The sequence below is a fragment of the Armigeres subalbatus genome, chromosome 1 (assembly GCF_024139115.2).
Source record: "Armigeres subalbatus isolate Guangzhou_Male chromosome 1, GZ_Asu_2, whole genome shotgun sequence".
Lineage (NCBI taxonomy): Eukaryota > Metazoa > Arthropoda > Insecta > Diptera > Culicidae > Armigeres > Armigeres subalbatus.
In genome coordinates, this window is record NC_085139.1 from 125,403,201 (window position 1) to 125,419,907 (window position 16,707).

Consider the following 16,707-nt stretch of genomic DNA (forward strand, 5'->3'; position numbering starts at 1 on the left):
CCCAACAAAGTCCAAACAATGATCACCGTGGAAAAGTTAAATTGCGAAGGTGCGATTAACCTAAAAAAAACAGAATACGATATCCGCCCAGTAAACATCCTGATGGTGAATGAAACGATCCAATCCCGGATCCCCACTGGGTTACGGAATAAATGTGTCTTCATCACGAACGGTTTGTGAAACCATTAGAACGTCGTCATCGCGCCGTTGTATCGTAAACCGAGGTACAGCGATTCTGATTGCGATAATGCTTAAAATGCCAACCTTAAAACTTTTCGCTTTAGCGGCTGAGCCTGCAACGTTAGGCTAGGTTGGGACCGAACAGCAGAAATGCTACTCAAATGCGAATGTAGAAAACCGAGTAATGGTAACAGCAGTTTAGATGTGATTATTTGTGTCCTAATTAATTAGGGCCGAGTCCGACGAACCCTTTCGCCAAGTTTGTGGCGCAGAGCGCCATCGTGTCACAGTTGGAAAATAAAAGACATCGCGTGCCGCGGCCGCCACCGTTGCCTGGATGGAGAACTCATGGTATCAAGAAAAGATACAGGGTTGTTGGACTAGCGGAAAGTGATTACAAGAATTTCGACTTTTTGAGTTATGTTTTATTTATAAGCAAAAGAAGGAGATATGTGGGGGAGTCCTTTATGTGGTAGCTATGCTGTTTTTAGTTTTCCGCAGGCGGTACTCAATGGAAATGTATAAAAAGAATCGCTTTTACTATCCTAAAAACAGATAAACTCACCTAATAGTGTCAGTTCTTTATTGCAATTGGCAAATATTCTTAAACGATAATAAATCAAAATACATTTCATGACTATTTCATTGTGATGCATGAGTTCAGAAACAAATATTTCATATTCTTTGAAACCTGCAATCCTACAACATATGAACATATTCCGAATAATGGGAGTCACCCTCCAAGAGGAAAATTCAAAACATGCTTTATCGTATCCCACGTTTGGGATAGCCCGAAAACCTCGACCCCGACAAACCTTGGCAGGACTGGGAGTACCATCAACGTTCAAAATTGCAACACAACACACAAACTAAATAATGGTGGAGCCCTATCATGCAGTATTACTCAGTGCAATGTTGACGATGAGTGAGCAGGGGTGAATGTTGCCACTTGTTTGTCGCCCCTCTCACTACTATGTGTGTGGGCCGGAATCTAGTTAGGAAAAGTACGGTAGTGTATCTGATAGCAATGCATTTAGTCCTGCCCGGCACTAACCGTGAAAAATCGATACAGGTATATTAAATATGCAGCAAGTTTACTTTTGTTTTATATTTTCCTCCTTTATATGGTGATTTCTGAAAGCCGGTTGCTTATGACGAAGCGAAGGTCTGGAGGTGTTTGCTCCCTTTATATGCTGAAACTGTCCTCGGTTGATGGACGACCTTCAAAAGACATGTATTCAATGGATTGCTTGGTGTGTTCATTCCATTTTTGTAGATTCTAATGATGTAACTGGGCTTTTGTGATACTCATCTGTTTTGCCAGTTAGTATGCGTAAACTTAACACGAGCACTCCAAAAACTTACTATTGAATATTGATAGAAGGCTCAAAGACACTTCTTCTTCTTCTTCTATGGCTCTAAATTCCAAATGGAACTTAACTTGCTTATACCGTATCTTATTTTGCCTTTCTCGTACAACAAAGTTGTACCGAAAGGCTATCATTTCACTCCAAAATCGAACTTTTTATAAAAGTCTGATATATACCAATCGACTCAGCTCGTCAAACTGAACAAATGTCTGTCAGTCCGTGTGTATGTGTGTGTGCAAACGAAAAACGGAAAACTTTACCCACTTTTTCATGTAGTAATTTTCCCGCAACAAGTTGCATTCGACGGGGGACAAAGCCTTGTTGATCACTATTGAATTTGATAACGGTGATAACGGTGAATAACCACTCGGTGAATTAAGTTGGGTTTTTTTTTTCCTACTTCCTATCTGTGTTCGTATCCGCATAACTCGAAAACGGCTGGATGGATTTTCTTTATTCCTTCAGCACATATGTTCGTTATCGTTTCCGACGGGTTTATATGATATTTCCTCATGAAAAATCATTGCTAAAGTCGAGTAAATAGTGAAAAACTAAAATTAAGATCCGTATGGGAATCTTGCAAGGGCCGTTTACAACGCGCATTTTCGCCTACTATGCAGGACAACGTCTGCCGGGTCGACTAGTTTATTATATTTTCTCGTAACTGCGTTATTTTAGTGTCTATCGAAGCAAAAAAAATCAGAACAAAAAAAAAATTACCTTTTATTTTATTTAGGAGTAGCAAAATGTTTATAAAATCACCCAGAAGTCAAAAGTTCGATAAAAGGCTCTGGATCCAGATTTTTTTTTTAAATGGCGCCTGCATGTAGCAAAATCATCGTTTTTTTAATGTGAGTCTATTTTTTACGAAATATTTTATTTTAATGCTTCGGAACATTCATGAACTATGTGTCATTTGTAGGAGTAATGGTCTGATAGATAATGGATGAAGATATGTTACACATCGTACATAATTGAACCGTTTCACATAGGAGTAAATAAGTCAATTCTTGGCCAAAACTATTTTTGCGGATATTTGGGCATGATATTCCTAGGACGAAGTAATAATTGCCAACTGTGCAGGAAAATGCATTTTTTTTGATAAATCTATCCACCCAATAGTGTAAAACCAGATAAAAATGTCAAAAGACATATTTTTTCAAATAAAACCTTGCGTTTTATGTAAAATCTCTTGCTTTCGCTACGCAAACGATTCTAAAATGGCTATATTCCACAAAGTAGCAAGAAACCAAATAGTTAAAGCTTTATTCTTAAATGGATTTTCTAACATTTACATAGGAAAAGACCATCTAACTTATCTTAACCCATGCCCAAGATCCCAAAAGAAAAATGGTTGTATAAATTCGCATGCACAAAAGTAAACACTGTTTTCTCCTTAACTTGAACCTTAGCCTTAAAAATTAGGGTCGAAAAGATGAAGCCCGTAAAAAAATATAAATCACCTGTATTCTATATAAGGTACACCGGGGCAAGTTGAAACGGTTTTTTCAAAGTTGAACTTTGAAGTGCTATAAAAAAATCGCTTTTTAATAAATTTTGAATCCGTTTGCGGTGTTTGCTAGTTCGGGCCAAAGATTATACATAAAAAATAAGCAACCTCATAAAACTTTTTTATAATTATTTTATATATTGAAATTACTTTTTTATGTGCATCGTTTCAACTTGCCCCGCGTACCGGGGCAAGTTGAAACACTGCGCTACTTACAGAGATAAGCCATTTTTTCCGTATTAAATTCACAATATATGTACTCAGTGAGACTCAAGATGCACGAGGTTGTAAAGGTGACTAAATTCGCATAAGAGTCCCATGTAATTTTTTATTATTTTGATTTTCTTTCTAGAAGCTAGCTTAAAATTGTCTCCTGTTTAAGAAAAACTGATAATATAGTAGGCTTTGTTCTAAAAATTTAAAAACCAAATCCCAAATTGTGTTGCCTCATCTTGATATTTACTCGCATAAAAGTCACATTCCAGATATTTATATTCTTTTATTCAAAAAATAAACTTAAATATGGTCCATTCAATTGTCTCATATCAATATACTATAGAAATCGAATGCAAATGAAACGTTTGTCATTGACAAAGGAACATGAAGGCTTCTACTTTTTACACATAAAAACAACGAAAACCATGAGAAAATTATGAATTAAATCAACTACTCCTGAATCGAAATCCGTCCACCGCGCACGGATTTTGAATCAAAGGATCATAATCCGTAAAGCTATTTTTAAACTAAATATTTAAATTGAAGCAGACTGATCAAACAAACTACCATTGTAAATAGTTCAATACGCACCTTGAAAAGCGATCCCTTCGATTTGTAGTCCACTTATCTTATGTAATGATTCGCAATTAACAATTAAAACACAGTTACTTCTGGTGCAACTATGCTCTACCCGTAGAACAATGGTGGCAGAAACTCCGCGTTTGGTGAGTGGCGACTTGTTTTTGATTTTTGTTATTTTAATTCCAAAGCCTACTTTCCATTTCAGTGCCCTAAAAGCTTACTATCAAGTATCTGAATTTTAGAAAAAAAATAATTGCGAGGGAGACGTTTTGAATCGTTGTTTCAACTTGCCCGCACGACATATTTCTATTTGCCCCGATGGGCTTAAATTGCGGAGCAATTTCAAACGACCGAAATACAAAAATTAAAACGGATCTCCCATCGATTTTTCATAATCATTATGATTGTTCAACATTGAATGATTACCTACCGTGAAAATTTGAGGTAAGCACTCTTCCAAACATCATTTTAAAACCTGTTTTATTGGCACGTCAAAAAGTTGGTTAAAATTTTCCCAATGGCGAAAAATAAATACAGGCAGGGATTGCGTTTTTGTAGCTGCAATCTTCCGGGAATGGCAGTCAGAAGGTGTGTTCAGGGGAGTAGTTTGTTGTAAAAAATAATCAGGGCATTGGGTCATTTCCGATCCAAATTACAGCTTCCGTTTCAACTTACCCCGCATTTCAACTTGCCCCGGTGTACCTTATTTAAATTGAAGCAGACTGATCAAACAAACTACCATTGTAAATAGTTCAATACGCACCTTGAAAAGCGATCCCTTCGATTTGTAGTCCACTTATCTTATGTAATGATTCGCAATTAACAATTAAAACACAGTCACTTCTGGTGCAACTATGCTCTACCTGTAGAACAATGGTGGCAGAAACTCCGCGTTTGGTGAGTGGCGACTTGTTTTTGATTTTTGTTATTTTAATTCCAAAGCCTACTTTCCATTTCAGTGCCCTAAAAGCTTACTATCAAGTATCTGAATTTTAGAAAAAAAATAATTGCGAGGGAGACGTTTTGAATCGTTGTTTCAACTTGCCCGCACGACATATTTCTATTTGCCCCGATGGGCTTAAATTGCGGAGCAATTTCAAACGACCGAAATACAAAAATTAAAACGGATCTCCCATCGATTTTTCATAATCATTATGATTGTTCAACATTGAATGATTACCTACCGTGAAAATTTGAGGTAAGCACTCTTCCAAACATCATTTTAAGACCTGTTTTATTGGCACGTCAAAAAGTTGGTTAAAATTTTCCCAATGGCGAAAAATAAATACAGGCAGGGATTGCGTTTTTGTAGCTGCAATCTTCCGGGAATGGCAGTCAGAAGGTGTGTTCAGGGAGTAGTTTGTTGTAAAAATAATCAGGGCATTGGGTCATTTCCGATCCAAATTACAGCTTCCGTTTCAACTTACCCGCATTTCAACTTGCCCCGGTGTACCTTATCAATTTCTCAAACAAATGATTGGATGATCCTTATAGATTTTATGGGAATGAAAAGCAGTATGGTTTCCCTGAATTGTAACTGTCATCGCGTTGATTTGACTTTTATTTCAAGACAAAATTTTCAAAACGACTTATCTGCTTTTGTAAACAAAGATTCAAACGACGATTTGACGAATCTGGTAGCTCTCCCACGCAAACCAACACTATGAACAGGTAGCGGAATCCTTCACCTACCTATTGATGGTGTTGGTTTGCGTGGGAGAGCTATCAGATTCGTCAAATCGTCGTTTGAATCTTTGTTTACAAAAGCAGATAAGTCGTTTTGAAAATTTTGTCTTGATTTATTATGACCCGTTGTTATATTAGTACATAACATTAAGATAATGATAACAATAAAACTAATTTCGTATTTCAGTCTAAATTTATTTCATTGAAATTTGTGTTAGTTTAGTTTATTGAAGACACTTTATCACTTCAATGACATTCGTGTCCCTTGAAATTTGTGTGGAAATTTAAACATATTTTCCTCTGAGAATTTCTTATGAACTTCATTTAAAAAAAATCTTTTTCTAGAATTTCTCCTAGATTTGTTTCAGATTCTCTTCTAGGAATTCCTCCGAGAATTTCTCCATTTCTCCATTCCTTCGGAAATTCTTCCTGAAAAAATAACTTCCCGGAGTAGTTTTTGGAGGAATTTTCGGCAGAAGAGCTTGAGAAATTTTTGTGGGAATTCCGAAACGAATTCCCGAGGAATGCTTGAAGAAATTTTCGACGGAACTTATAAAGGGATTTCTGAAGGAATTATTAAAGGAGTTCTTGAGGTAATTTCCGGGGAAATTCGTGACGAATTTTTTAAGAGAACTCATGAGGAATTTCTGAAAAAAAGTGAGAGTTTCTAGAATAATTTTTGGGATTATTATTTTAAGATATTGCTGCAAATTCCTGTAAAAATTTCACCGGAAATCCTAAAGCGAAGGGCTATTTGGATATAATTTATATTTTTATATTATCGTATACAGTGTTGCGCCGATTTTGTCTACCGCGATTTTATCACGTCCCGATTTTGCCACATTTACAAGGTGGCCAGTGAATATTGGATTTCGAATTCCCGGTTTTTCTCGGTTTTCTTCCGGTATTTTGTAAATTTTCCCAATACAAAAAGTATATACTTAAAACAAAACTGATTAAAAACTGAGTATAATATCAAAAATAGTTCACTTCTAGCAAAATTTTACGACATATTTTTTATATGAACATATGTACTGCAAAATTAAAATGCAGAAAAGTTGTTTCAGTTTTCTCCAAAGGCGTTAAAAATTAATCAATCGGCCAATTCATTATTGTTCACACTCACACATGCACACATGTTCTATGCTAGGAACGTAAAATACTGGCTTTTTTCTTAATTTGAGAGACTTTCATCCCAGGACTGGCTCGTCTCTATATTCTTGCTTTCAGCAACGGATAACACAGAAATCATGCAACGACACAACTGGATGAGTCAAATCAGACATGATTCGGTTTGAATCGCGAGTTTTTTTTAATCTATCGTTTATTTGGAAGGCTCATTTGACATGAAGCGTTACGGAGCCGAAATAATGTTTTAATACAATTTTTCATGATTCTTCTTCTTCTTCTTATTGGCATTACATCCCCACACTGGGACAGAGCCGCCTCGCAGCTTAGTGTTCATTAAGCACTTCCACAGTTATTAACTGTGAGGTTTCTAAGCCAGGTTACCATTTTTGCATTCGTATATCATGAGGCTAACACGATGATACTTTTATGCCCAGGGAAGTCGAGATAATTTCCAATCCGAAAACTGCCTAGACCTAGACCTAGTTCATGATTCTTATACAATGTTAGTTTTGGGAAACCGAAAAACTCTCGGTTTGGTCGAGGTTAGGGAATACAATGATACAGTAGGAAAGGAAGGGAATTTAGCGTACTTAAGTAATTACGATGCTGATGTTCTCAATGTGTACATTCTTGGAATGCATGAGTTTTGAAATCTTTATATTTTCTCTACATTGAGACTTTTTAATTTTGGTTTTAATTTTATAATTGACGTAAAGATAATGTAATGTGTTTTAAATGTTGATTCCCATTAGAAATTTTGATCAAATAATGCAGAGATTTTCAAAAAGTAACAATGCTCATTGTTTGATTACTTCAGTCCAGATATTTCATGAATCTTCTCATGCATTATTAGTTATTTAATTACTGAATTATCGGTGCCCACCAATGTGTCTTTAAAAGTAGTTGACTCTCGAGACTAAATTTGTTATACAGCTCTGAACCTAATTCAATTAGAAACTTATCCCCCATTGCAATTTTTTTGGCAGGAATTGCCAACAATGTTCTATTGGTTAAAGTAAAAAAAAAGTGTTTCTTTGCTGAACCCAAACTTCGTATATTTAAAACACTGATTATGTATTATTAACGTGTGGAATTGTGAATCAAATTTCCAAGTCTTGAAAATCTAGAGAAACACTCTTTTTTTAATACTCACAATTTCTTAAACAAGATTATTTTTGAAAACGAACATTTTCAGCAATCAATACCATGCAATATTTATATACAAAATTGAAAGAATATACAAAACAAATTCGTTCAATTGGGACAACCTAAAAAAGAATCGAATAACATAATTGAAAAAAATAGGAAAAAGTTTGAATCGTATTTAATTCTAGATTTTTTGAAATTGTTCATTATCATTTCCGACGGGTTTATATGGCCTTTCCTCATTTAAAAATCAGTAGTAAAGTTGAGTAAATCGTGAAAAACTAAAATAAAGAGTCGTATGGAAATTTCGCATAGGCAGTTCAGAACGCACATTTTCGCCTACTATGCAGGCCAACGTCTGCCGGGTCAACTTGTATTTTTATATTTTATGATATGGAAATGCTAATATCATCTTCCAAACTTAGACGTACATGTTCATGATAGAATTAGAGGCGAAAGTATAGAATTGATAGTTCCGTTAGGATACAGCAGGCATGAAGAATGTTTTTATAGAAGTCGATTTGAAAGCGAGCGGAGGGCAATATTTGTGATGGCATATATCGCACGACCTTCCTTCTGCCAAACTCCCGTACAATAAAAATGCTACCAGGAGCTAGAGGCTGGTACCCGTTGCAAAATAAAGCGGTACGCTGGAGTACATGGATAGAATCGTCTCAGGGGAATATAGGGCCAACGTAAAAGATCTCTATCCTGGGCGGCTACTCGCTCTAGCCTTGACCTGGGCGCAGGTCAGATTCCTGTCGACTTCTCTTATTAATTTTGTAACGTTCCGTTCCGTTCCGCTAAGCAAACGGCTTAAGCGCCACCTTCCAAATAGAAAGGACCGTTAACTCGTGTCCAAATTACCCGACATGAGACACCCTCTCAGGGCAGGTTATTATAATTAATTAGAATCGATGTCGCACTCAGTTACCCAAACGTCTCCGATAATTAAACCGAACTAAATTCAAATACAAAAAAAATAAACGAAATAAAGAAAATTAATTCACGAAAAAATAACCAATGGGGAAATGCTTAGTTGCTAAATATAACCAACCCAATCTTAAAAATAATAACATATTTCGTAACGAAAGAAAAATAATGGAGTAGCCTAACTAAAAAAGAAGTAAGTTTTATTTTAATTCAATTATAATTCGAAATTAAATCTAGAAACAGCTCAAATTTATCGAGTTCAAATCGCTTGCCTTAAAAAAAAAATGGTTGAAAAAAATACAAATTAAGGCAGACCTAAATTCCCTAGGTGACGTCACGTTTTGATTTATTACGTTCTGATACACTTTTCGGATCCACAGTTATCAACAATTTTTTTTTTGGACCGGTCTAACCTTCTTGGCGGCGACAATCCCTCGACGGATGCGCGGAGCGATCCGAATGGCCAATCGTGCCTTGCGTTGCTGACTTGCTGGCGGGCTATTTGAGCGTCGCTGCCCTGACAATTTCCTGTGGGCTGGCGTCACCACGTGACTCGCGCGTCGGCGTCGTACAAGGGTATATGCGTCCCTTATCAGTGGAGTGATGAGCTTTTAATGGCTTTGCTCACGCCTCACGACTTATTGACTAGCGATCCGTCACGTTCGTGCACGCCTAGTTACAAGTAGCGACGCAGCCTCATGCCTCTCAGCCTCGGGGTCACTCTCAGGTGAACCTGCCGTTGAAGCGATCTTCTGATCAACCCCAGATTACGCGTCCACGTTGGTTGGGCTGATTTGGCCTATTCAACGCGGATAATATTTTTATCGAATCACTCATTATTTCATTAGGCTTACCTGAATTTGTCTGTATTGTAATTTAATCACAAATTAGGCACTTATTTCAATAAATTCAATTTAACTCAACAAATTTGAAACCTAATCACATAAAACAATTTTATAGAAATCTTTACAAAAATATTTAATTAATTCCAGAACTTACTTCGAGTTTAGTTTGATAATTCACACAGCTTAGAAAAGCTTTACATAACTTGAAAATATCACTCTGATGGTAATGATCTATTCACGACCAAGCACTCCACTTTTGTGAGAACACAATCGCGACCGAGATTGGGTTGAACCTATTTTTCACGACGCAATTTCCACCCAAAATGTACGACGTCGTACGAACCCGTTTTTTGGTTGGCTAATTTAATGAGAATCTCAAACCCACGACGCAATTAATATTAGACAAGTAAGAGTAGCTCGGGTTAATTCTCTACGACGCAATAAATTTGAATTTATGAAATATTTCATTAGTATTTTCATCTTACGTAGATGGCGCATCGTAGGTTTCTGTCTTCGCTAGACTTTCAAATATTGACAGCCTTTTAAGATTTTCATAGTGAATTGCACTATATACTACTACATGAACACTAATCGAGCAGAACAACATAAATAGGGTTCTAAATAACGTTACAATTTGTTGAAGCTAGGCTACCACGAGCCCATGGGTCTGCCACTTCTGCGATGACACGCTTATAACACGTGGCAATGACGTTTCCCGTGAAGTGTCAAGACGCATTGTACTGCGAATCGAAATCCAGCAACGGAAACAAAATTTGATCATAATAAAAATTAAATTCAATTTGTGACCCCTTACGGACATCCCAAAGACGATGTGTTGACTTTAAACGTGTGTATAGAGACGGTAAATGAGAGACTTTTACATTTCTCTCTGAATTCAATAACTGCACACATTCAATTTTTTTTACCGGCATCTCAGCAATTTGTTCAACTTTTACCCAGATTTGCACAGCTGAGCCCTAGCAAACATATTTTTCGCCGAGATATCTGTCAAAGTTGCTGAAAATCTGGAAATAATTTGCCGAGACCCAGGCTAACAAACCTCTTTTTTGACGGGATATCATTTTTTTAATTTGGCTGTGCACGGATGCGGATTTGTGTGTGCACGCTAAACATTATTAGCACAAATTTGAGTTCCACTCACTAAACAAAGGCCTCCCCTAAAAAACTTATTATGTACAACTGTCATGCTACTAATGTAAACGCCGGCGAACGATTTTCGATGAGCTCACACATAGAGAGAGAGGGAGAGCAGTCGAAAATAGGACCTAACGTCAATAATATGTATTCGAGTTGAAGTAAAAATAAGCCAACTTTTCCATACTTATTGATAGGCTTTCCAATTGTTTCGGTGAACAAAACGAAATTGTTGATCTACATAACCTGATTGGTGCTGACAGCATCAACCCAAACATCGAACAAGCATCTAAAACCTGCAAAGTTTCCTGTGGGGCGGCGGAAAATTCTCTTATCAAAGCACATCTCCGTCAATATCTTTAATATTCGAAACAATGTAAGGATTTTTCTCTCTTTCGAATATGTCCCTCTAATGAAGCTAATTTTAACTATTATAATAAGTATCTTATCTTTGGAATTACGTTTCTAAAAGAATTTTGAAATATTTTCCGTTGAAAATGTCTCCATGTCTAGATCTAGAAGCTTTATCAGCACAATCATGTCAATGTGCGAATAACTTCAAATAACAATAAAAAATAATTGAATAAATGATGATGTTGATAATTAAACTATTTAATAATCTTTCAGGACGTTACCTAAGATTGATTATAGGTGAGCGGGTACTTCGCAAGGAGGGAAAAAGGGTGCAAAAGCTGTGATTTTTTATGCTTATTTTACTTATATGTGAAAATTCGGCCCATTGCACCTTTTCAAAAAGGTTATGTAGGAAGGCGTGTGCTTTGACATGAGACAATGATTAGTTAATAACTTGGCCGCTAGGTGGTGGTATATATGAAATCATTATTTTAGATCAACTCAAGATATTCCGATATATGGAATTTTCTACATTGTAAATATTCCTATCGGACAAATTTGAAATTCGTTAAAATTATGTCTTTAGCAAAGTTTATCTGGTGGGAATGGGCTGTCTTGTGACGGATAAAATAATTAGTAATATTACAAATATGCGGTGCTAGTGTGCTTGCAATATTCTTGCATGTGTGAAATATTGCTCCAGCTTGAGATCTTTCGTACCTACACCCAAATTGTATTCGGCAAAATTGTTCAGGCTGTCCAGAACTATAAAGCGGTGCTCAGTGTAATACTCAAAAATAACTGCTCACTAGCGCCACCTCTTGGAAGAAGTGTTCATTACACTGAGCATAGTCCTGGTCATCCTGATCAATTTTGTTGTATACAACCTGGATGTAGGTACGCAGGATCTCAAGCTAGATCTATATTTCGCACATGCAAGCACACTAGCGCCGCCTATATGTAATTTTTTTTGTTCTTTTCATAAATAATACCGTAAACAACAATGATTTTCATTAAATAACTTTCACCGCCTGTGGTTTATTATGAATCATTTCTGAGTACTTGTGAAGGATTCTGTAAGCATTTTGCGATTTATTTTCTAGAAAAGAACTAAACTATTTAGAATGAAATAATTTCCGGTTTGTCAAATGCCCTATTTAGTCACCCCAAAATTCTCTAGTGGAATAAAAAATCGGGATACTCATATTACTGTAGTTGGATATGAAAAATAATTGTATAATCAAAACATCTGTGTTAAAAATCTGTGCGAAAAAAGTAAAAACTCGTCGGATTCGAATACCCATGGCTTGATTTTAACTTAGCTCAAAAATATTAGTAGTCCCTTTTTGTTACGGAAACTGACTAATACGAGAGATGTCAATGTAATTTTATTAAGTCACTGAGTGAATGAAAAAGAGTTCATAATTTTTGAACGCAATGGCAACGCAATATTAAATTCAATAGTAATCAAGGGACCCTTGCTATGAAAAGTATGCTTTTGGAGTGGAAAGATATAGTTTCTTGGTGCAATCTTGCTGCACGAGAGAGACAAACTCTCGCTGCTCAGTTTATAATGTAAGACTTTGTGTGATGTAGTCCGAGTATATTTGCCTTCATGTTTCGATTTTATAATATAAATATCATATTTGCGAATATCAATAGTATCTGAAGTCCTTTGTCCAAGAAATCATTACCCCGTCGAATGCAGAAACTTAATTAAATTTATCAAACAGAGTGCTCTAATCCTAACCAAGAACAGATTAGATATAGCTGCAAGGTTAGTTACTCTTCGCTGTTTCCTGGTTGGCAATCGAACTTTAGGCTGGAATTCAAATGCTATCAACGTATGGCCAAATTAGGAAAAACATAGTCGGCTAAAGATGACCGTGAAATTATATTCATTATACAATTATTTTAATCTCCCGTTGTTTTACCTTCTGGATTATGTCTGGAAACCAGATTCAAGGGCACTGAGTGGTAACCAGTTCCTTGCAATTACCACGATTTAAACCCATTTAAATCCATCTCAACCAATGTCATAATAATTGATAATGCCATAATCAGAAACATATAGGGGAAAACACACAACACGGGCCATGTAATAAAAAGCCTTCATAATATTTACCTTGTTTGGGTGAGTCACACGGCTCGATTCACTGCAACGCGGACCAGGTCGCTAGCCGCCAGCCAGTCCAGCACCAGCAATATTCTCTGTTTGCTCGCTTGTTTCTTGCTTTTCTCACTTTCGTCGGATATTAGCTCTTTGGTCTTCGCAGATTTGCCCGCAACCTTGATTTTTTTCTTGTTGAATTTAGGCACACTCCTATTACGGTCATAGGAATTTTCCACCGAGATTTTTAAGCACTTTTTCTCAGTTACAACACTATCACAATTAGTTTACTTGGAATTTTCTATAATATTGAATAATGTTACAGAAATGTACGACAAAGCAAAACACACGCGCAAACTGCAATAAAGATTCTTCTCTTCTAGATGGGAGGCTGCTGTTATGCGGCACGATTTGGTGATATCGATTTTCCACGAAGCAACCGATTCCGGAGCCGGGTGTGACTCTCTGGTTGCTGAAATTGCTTTCCTGACGATTGTCACAGTTGACACGAGATGATTATCGCAATTATCGCATTGATTTTCGTTTCTTTGTGCTTGTTTGCACACATTGAACACTTCCTTTATTGTTGGCTTAATGTGACGATAATGGCAGTTTTCATTACGATCACTGGCTTTACATTTTTTGGAACTGGGGTTCTTCTATGTGCAGGTGCATTTGCCCCTCATGAAACACGCCTAACAGCACTACACTCTGTGTATGTTGAACCTGAATGTTGTTTGATACGAAGCACCGGGGAGACCACGCAGGAAACGTGATTTACCTACTATTCATATGCACAGCACAGAACAGTTGAAATTGGAATGTAAATAAACACTAAATTTGGACAGCGGAGCACGAAAAATACGATAGGCTCTGGTAACTTCACAAAATGCACCCACGGTATATGTTTCTCGTTTCGTGATAAAGGTCTGTCGTATAGGACACACCGTATAGAGAAAATAATTAAGATTCAAGACCAACACCAAATGGATTCAACATCACTCAAAAAGAACACTAGCTGCTAGACACGCTCGCCGGCAATGCACATGCGGCACAATCAGATGTTTGAAGCAAACTGCGAATGCTCTTGGATCAGCATGCCATGCTTTCGTATCACGCTCCAGCTATGGGCGCTCACTCTCAGTACCTGGCTGGCGCTGACACATTCGATAGTCTGAGAGTTGCTCTACGCAGGGAGCTCATATAAATAGCAGGGGCTCCTAAACTAACCATTCATCGGGTCGACTCGACTGTAGAGCTTGCTGACGTTTCATCACCTTTCTCATTCAAGCGCATAGGCATAATAGGATTTGTTTTCATCGGGGAACGTTTCACGATGAAAACAAATCTATTCTGCCTATGCGCTTAAAAGAGAAAGGTGATGAAACGTCAGCAATCCTTATACGCTGTGGATGAGAAATAACATTAAAAATATACCTAGCGTTTTGTCTGGAACTGGATGGAAGATATTTTGCTTCATATATTTCAATTACAAATGGAACACAGCAATCCAGATTTTCATACTGCTGCTGCAGGGTATATGTTGATGATTTTAGATGCTTAGCTTATTTCATACTTTACTTGTTTTTTTTTCCTGAATTACACTAACAGACTAGTTACAGTCCCAATGATGATTGAAAAATAAATAAAGACATGAATACAAATCTATCGCATAACTACAATAAAAACATTGTCAAGAGTTTGAGATACCTACAAATACAATTAAAAGTTCATTCACAAGGTATAATCTACGAGCGTCAATTGCTCTGATCCACAGGCCCACGAATAGTTAATAAATTACAATTACAATAAAAAACAATTTGAGAATCTGGCGGAGGGCATCTCGCGTGAATTGGTAATCAAATATCGACGCCACTCTGTTGGATGCTTTATCGACAACATATGAAATGTAATCCGAGTTATTTCAGTTAAGAATCTAATAGAACACCGAGATCTTTCATACAGTGCACTCTTTCAATAGTATAAATAGCTCCGAATAAGCAGAGTTTAAAGATGATCGATTGTTTCGTTCGAGAAAAAGTTATGATCGAGCATTTTTTTCGGGTTAACTATCAGTCGATATAGATAGCACTAATTAGCGAAAGCATCGATATGGTGTTGCGGTAAGAGGCAATCGGACTAGATGTACGTCATTAAAGTCTTATACCGCAGACATCTGTTGATGAACACCTGCACAGTCGTTGAGTGTGCTCCACTGATACACATCATGTTTCGCTAGCGTATAACAGCAAAGATTTTACGTTGGAGTTTAAAATTCGTATTTTGGTGCGTTCACTTATCTGCCTGTTCTTTCAGATATTTTTTAATATCGCAAAGACAGCCCTTGCTTTTTTGTGCGCCTATGTCGATCTTGGTACCACCGTCTGACGCCATTTGGCTACCAAGAAATTGGAAGCTTTCAACATTCTCCACTGATTGCCCGGATACTGTGAAACTGAAAGAGGTAACTGTGTGCAACGTCATCAGTCAATTCAAAGTCGTTCAGGTGCTCCATGGTTATAGACTGCCATAGCAGCCCACGGTTTGGTTCACGGTCAATCGCACCTACCAGAATCTCGTCGATTACGATAAGGAACAGTAACGGTGATGGAATACATCCTTGCCGCACACCAGCTAAGACCTGGATAGGGTCGGACAAGACCCAATTGTGCAAGGCCTCGTGGGCCTCTTCCGGCACGGTATCCGGCCTACCGCCGCCGAAGAGTCGCATCGATCTTCTCCTGAATCCGGGCTAGGATAACTTTACATAGAACTTTGAAGACGGTACACAGTTACATAATGCCTCGCCAGATATCGTATACAGTCAGGTCATTTTTTTTGGGCACCTTCACTAAGATACCTTGCATCCAGCCGACCGGGAAAGTTGCGGTGTCCCAGATTATACGAAATAAACGAGGCAGTAGTTGAGCGGATGTCATGGGATCAGCTTTGAGCATCTCGGCTGATATGCGACCTGGGGCTTTATTCGATTTCATGCTTTGGATGGCTGTTTGAATCTCAAGCAGTGGTGGAGCTTCGGTATTGACGCGTGTTATACGTCGGATGCTAGGCAGATCATGCCGCGGTTGCGGTGGCCTGGCTGGCACTTGAATTCGCATAGCGATATTGTGCAGATCTTGAAGTCCAAAATTTTGGATGAATTGAAGGCGGAGATAAAAACAAACTTTGTTAAGCTAATCAATTCAAACTCATTCACCCCGAAATCTTCTAAAAGTGCTGATTTCCACCGCGGACTTACCAGAAGTCGGAGACTATTCAGCTCGACCAATAATGAGAATCCCATTCCGCAACCACCGTTGTTAGTTGTAACCGGTAGTACTTCTTTTGTCAGCTGGCTCCGTGCATTCGTGCATATCGGTGGGAGTGGATGTAGAGATTTTGCGGTTCACATGTCCGTTTGTCTATACGGTTATAATTGAAGACGGTTGTTCAGTTGGTATGCGATTGGAAACAAGGAATGTTTCAGAA

General features: G+C 37.5%; 1 protein-coding gene across 9 annotated transcripts in view; it reads right to left on the reverse strand.

Annotated features, from left to right (window-relative positions):
- LOC134205097 (tubulin polyglutamylase TTLL5) overlaps window positions 1–14,295 on the reverse strand; it is a 138,459-nt gene extending 124,164 nt beyond the window's left edge. Inside the window, exons 1-2 of one of the 9 annotated variants that reach the window (XM_062680014.1) lie at window positions 14,200–14,295; window positions 13,234–13,519 (exon numbers count right to left, since the gene is read on the reverse strand). The gene's annotated coding sequence lies outside the window, so the exon portion shown is untranslated. Of the gene's footprint in view, window positions 1–13,233 lie in introns of all 9 variants that reach the window. The other 8 variants (XM_062680011.1, XM_062680015.1, XM_062680013.1 and 5 more) reach the window with 8 other exon arrangements.
- Window positions 14,296–16,707: the final 2,412 nt, after the last annotated feature.